Source organism: Porites lutea, chromosome 12 (assembly GCF_958299795.1).
Source record: "Porites lutea chromosome 12, jaPorLute2.1, whole genome shotgun sequence".
Taxonomy (NCBI): Eukaryota; Metazoa; Cnidaria; class Anthozoa; order Scleractinia; family Poritidae; genus Porites; species Porites lutea.
Window position 1 is genome coordinate 6,924,236 of NC_133212.1, and position 5,761 is coordinate 6,929,996.

Below are 5,761 nucleotides of genomic sequence, written 5' to 3' on the forward strand. Positions count from 1 at the left end.
TCTTGTTTCTCTTCGTGATTGACGAGTTTTACGCCCTTGATAACGATTTGTCATATCTGTTACACTATGAGCAAAATTTTTAAAGTTAAAATCCGAGTAAAATAAAGTGAAAACTAATAAAAGCTTTCGACCCCAACTGAATCTACACAAGTCTATATCTGTTACAGATGGCCCGAAACTCTTGTTCGGAGGGAAATGACGCCGACGGTGACGGCAACGAAGACATTACTTTTAAAATGAAATCTTTGTCGCGTTTATTTTCATCCGCTGAAAATGTCAAAAGTATGCGAATTTCCATGGAGTTGAGTTAATGGAGACCGTACTCAAGTTTAGAAAGATAAAGTAAAATTCGTCCTCACTTGCTTACGTTCATTTCAGTAATCCATAAAACGTGAAATTAAGCATTTTTACGACGTAGTCGTGTAGTGACGGCAAAGAAATGCAAAGTTGTTATTTTGCAAATTAAACATTGTTACATTTTTGCTGTTCTCGTTGCCGTCGCCGTCATCGTTGCTAAAGTTCCCAATTTCGGCTCCACTACGCAGTACAACATGAATCGAAAAACCATACAGGTTTATTTTGGCTGTTTCGGCCGAGCACCGAGAGATATAAACATAGGCACGTTTAACGTGCTTGAGCTATTTTCAATGCTTCAGCGTATTCGTATCAACAATCTACCGTTATAATCCTAAATTAAGACTATTTTTTGTGCGAAATTTGGTATTGCAGTACATTAGAACATTCTTATAAAAAAGAGCGTAACCTATATGATACAATGTATTTCAGTGTTCCTTCGTTAGAAGGTTTTATAATTTACTACAAGATTTTGAGTCATATTATATATCGTAATCGCTTGTGTCGCATGAGAGAAGTCAGTAGTAATAAATAAATAAATCGTTTTTGCTAATTTATATGCGTCTCACGGTCGAAAAACTTTGCTCGGTAGCTTTTTGACTATTGACTATAAAATCTCCTTATTTCTTATTTTTTATCGTAGACTTTATTGTTTAAAGTCCATTTTGTTTGGCTCAAAAAGGTCGATTTGTGAGCAAGTCTAGGTTTATCATAACAAGATATTTTATTTTACGTTCCGTGACGACAAAGAAAGTATTAAACGTTCGCATGCATATAATTAGTCTAATGATGTAAACACTTTCTCGCTCAGTAGACATGGTAGAGGAAAGATGTTCTTTCGTGCCCTTGAAAAATTCTACAAAGACAATAGTACAAATTTACAAATAAAAGTATAAAAACACTAGACTCGGCATAGAATAATTCAAAACTTTTCAGTTTAAGATCGTTTAACAGAGAGAAAAGAAATCTGAATGGCTCATGCAAGTGCATTATAACGTGAAAATTTCCCTGAATTGTTTGCCCACGGAAACCATCTTCTACATTTACGCGGGGCCGTTAGAGTGGATTGAATCATATTGTTGCGAGCAGCTTTGAGGTTTATACTGCGACAAGATGCAATCTCCCCTTATTAGTTGGTTTATAGCCTTTTTCATGGCAGTCGCAGCGTCTACGCAGGGCAGCCCTGATAAGTGTGTCGCCGCCGTGAAATCTCTAGAGGCAACCGTGGATAAACGGTTACAAAAGCTTGAAGCTGATGTGAGAGCCATTTATCTCGGGTTAAATCCACAAGGTAGAATTGTCACTATAATATTTTCTATCGGCCTCACAGACTGAGAGTAGATTAAGCACTGATCGAAGCTATCATTGTTTCAAATTCGAGAGCGAATGAAACACGGAAGTTTAGCATTTTAGCTTTAAAGACGCGACACGCGCCCGTGCATAGTGGAGAGAGAGGAACACAGCGTCTCCTTGCTACTTTTTGGCCTACTTCCATGTCTAACTCATGGAAATATTTAAAGTAGAAAGCTTCGATATTTGATCTATAAGTATTTCACTGAAAAGTCGCTCAAACGGTTTTTATTTATTTTGCATAGGCACACCATTTAAGTCTTGCAGAGAAATTTACCTCAAACACAAGTAAGTATATTAGACAACTTGACAAAGGCTAGCGCTTATTTAAGAAAACCTAACTAAAAAGGTCGGGGAAATGCGAAAAGATTCGCGTCCTTTTACTTTGGCGTTTGTGTTTGTACAAAAAATAAAAAGAATATAATTAGTTCAGTCATCATGATTTTAAAATATAAAATGATTTTGAAAGGTTTTTAATAATACAACGACACTCCACTTCAAACATTTTAATAACACGTATGGCCAAGGCTAAATGAAAATATCAAAATCGAGGTATTGCTTTTTGTAAAAATAGGCTTCTTTGATTAATTTAAGAACAATTAAGTCCTTTGGGTAAAAAAACAAATAAAGTAAATGAAAGGAAGTTTAAACTTGAAAATGCGAATATGCGCCGTTTTTGGTATATACAGAGAAAAAGATGAAAAAGGCGTAAAACAAGACAAATTCATGTGTCTGTTGCGGCGTAGTAAAGCGAAATTTTGAGCATGTAGGTTTCTTTTCTTAAATAATTATTTGGGGAGAGGGACAGATTCGTGTTTTATTGATTAACTTTTCTGCCACCGTAAGACTCTTAGGACTTTGGACTTATCATGACTCATCACTTCATCAGGTCTCAAGTAAACAAAGCCTACTTTCTCCAAATTGGCTCACGAAAAATCCCTGTGTACTGTCACATGCATGGGTAACTATGGTATAGGAGCATGTGGGGGCGGAGGATGGACAATGGTTATGAAAATCGACGGACAGAAGGTAGTACACGATTATGATTAACATTATGTTTTACCAAGGTTGCAAGAAAATAGGATAAAAAATGATGGCGATGATGATTTGGCACATCCTGCAGCATGGCCTGGTTGAACAAATATTTGCCGCTTTGATATCATTTTACTCAGTGCAAGTATAAAAGAGTCGTGTCAATTAAATGTAGCCTGCGAACGAAGACGTTTATTTTGGTCGACACTTCTGGATCCACCCGAAACGTTACTTCGATCTCGGGTAGAGAGAAACAACGATCGGAAATACGTCTGCGTATTATTTTGACAGTCCCCCTAAGTTAAATGCCTCGTTTCTTTTTAACGCATTTATTTATTCATTTATTTTTTGTAGTCAACCTTTCACTACGCATCAAAACTTTGGAACAACAAAAACGAGTTCAATCTTCCAGGAGGGAGGACGGGATTTGACCATAAAGAGACCAAGTTGCCTACCTGTTGGAATCTTGCCTTCTCCCAAATCTGTCTCGCGATGAAAATGGGCCAACAGATCAGATCCTTTGTCATGAACAAGCACGCCAATTCCTTGTACTCTCTCATCGCAGACAATCGCTACAGGAGCACATCTCTAGGTCGTAATATGTGGAAGACGTTGATTGGCTCGCAAGCATCACTCCAGTCCTTCTGTAACAAAGAAGGGTTCAATGTAGTTGGTTGGAGCTATCAACAGTCCAAAGCAAGAATCGGTATCATAAGCAACAACCAAAACGACTGTTCCACATGCGACTCTAGAACTGGATTCGGTACTGGAGGTCTTCACGATGACTCCAACTCGTGTGGCAATGAAGCTACACACTCGCCAGATAATGGTGACAAGCATATTAAGACCATGGGATATATATTGGTCAAATAGAAGAGAAAACCATGCCAGGCATTGTAACACAAAAGAAACTACAGAACTTAGGTAGTTTAAGAACAAGGCAAAGCCTCTTTTCCTAGTAAAGAAAAATAGAACTTGGTGATGGGAAATTGTGTCATTTATTTATGTACTTGCGTCGCTATACAAAGCAGAATAGTAACCCTTAAGCCACAGGGATACCAATATGATAACCAAAGGTGTGTCAGACGACCACTATTTAGTACCTAGGATGGGGCAGGAGAGAGGGGATAAGGAGCCATTCTGTACCCCCTATACCGCAATATTCTTTAAACCTTCGTCAGGGTGGTTCTTTACTGCCTGTAAGCCCAGAACGTTTGGGTCTAGAATAGGGTATCATTTTTCAGGAAACTGATCAGTTGGTTGAAGATTTTATCTAGACAAGAGAAACAGCTACTCTAAGATAGGGGGGATTTGGGGAGTTTACTCTAGCATAGGGTAGCAAATTCAGCTAAACTAGCTCTGGTATAGGTTAAGGGTTCCATGGTCCCAGTGGCACATCCCCACCCAGAAATTCCTAATGAAGTACCTCCCCCCTCGGCCGTTTTTTCGAAAATTCGTTTTTCGGGGTTCACGTGTCCGGCTATGGTGAACTCTTTTTTTCGTGATGATTATACATCATGTATTCTTAATTTACTTCTTACCAATAAAGTATACTGTCTTGGGTTTTTTAAAACGCGTGTCTGTTTCTTTGGCTGTTACCCTGCGAGCAGAGGTTTCTTTCTTGCGTGGATTTTAACGTTTACAAAGTCGTTCGCGTCGATCGCTTGTCAGTCGCGTAGTTGGTTTGTTTCATACCAAAATACCAAGCGATTTCGCAAACGCTAAAACGGTGGCATGTAAGAGAGAAACTTCTGCTCTCAGGGTGTTTGGTTGTTAATATAAAGAGTCTATGATGGGGGCGCAAAATATTTTGTCAACTAGAACAACATGATGACGCTCTTATCGTAGGGGTATAGGAATCATAACGTTTGTGTAAATCAGGCGGGAAAGTGTTTTGTCAACGTCAGGATTGGCCGGAATCAAAGCCAGTAGTAATGAAATTTTGAACAATCTGGAGGAGGGGTGACATTTTCAGTGTGGATCACACTATGATATGTAAACTGGGCGGATTCGTCACCCAACGCCATAAGGAACTGAGGGATCTGGAGGCGGAACTGCTTAGCATGGTGTGTAGAGACGTTGAAGTCGAACCAGTATTGCAATAAATAACAGGAGAAGAGTTGAACTGGGGAGTCAACACCGCCTCGGATGCGCGGTTGGATATAGTTGCTAGGGGGTTCTGGGAGATGCAGAGATCGGCTTTCTTTGATGTGAGGGTTTGCCACTCGAATGCAGACTCCTAAAGAAACATAGATCCAGACCAGATATTAAGGCAACAAGGAACAGAGAAGAAGCGCCAGTTTACGCTAGCGAATTGTGTTAGGCTGCGTGCAAACGGACGCAACATTGTTGAGCAACAACTCCCAACATTGTTGGATGTTACATTCACGCCATTAGTTTTCAGCACGACAGGTGGAATTGTGGTGGAATGTAAACGATACCAAAGTAGGCTTGCCGACGGAGGTAGTTGCTATAAAGAAGGGCGAAAGCCATGCGACTACCATGTCATGGATCAGGGTAAGAGTGTCCTTTGCGCTGCTGAGATCAGCATTACTTTGCTTCAGGGGGTTTAAGAGTTTCTAGGAGTCTTTTTGGAATTGTCAGACATTGACGTAGATATTGAAAAATGAAACGCAAATATTCGTTAACAAGGCATCGAGAACACTATTTTATTTTCTTCTTTTTTTAGTAATAATAGTTTTTTTTTTCAAATCGAAATGATTTTTTTTTTAAATTTAATGAAAATTTTCAAAATTAAGTGTTTTTTAATCGAAAGGAATTGTAAATAGTGTTTGACTGAATAGCTTTTTAAGCAATTTAATTATACCTGGATGTTTAAAAACCGGGTTAGCAAAAATATAACCTTATTCTACTTTTTGGCAATTTCAAACAATAAAACTCATTCAAAGGCCGATTAGAAGCCTTTATCTGACGCCAGGCAGTAAGTTAATGGTCGTTGGAAGCATTCCAACGTGTCCAAATTAAAAATGACGCACATTTTAAGACATTTATTCAGTAATCAGAC

At 38.8% G+C, this 5,761-nt stretch overlaps 1 pseudogene; it reads left to right on the forward strand.

The window, feature by feature from the left end:
* The first annotated feature begins 1,398 nt into the window (after positions 1-1,398).
* Positions 1,399-4,287, forward strand: LOC140921650 (uncharacterized skeletal organic matrix protein 5-like; annotated as a pseudogene).
* Positions 4,288-5,761: the final 1,474 nt, after the last annotated feature.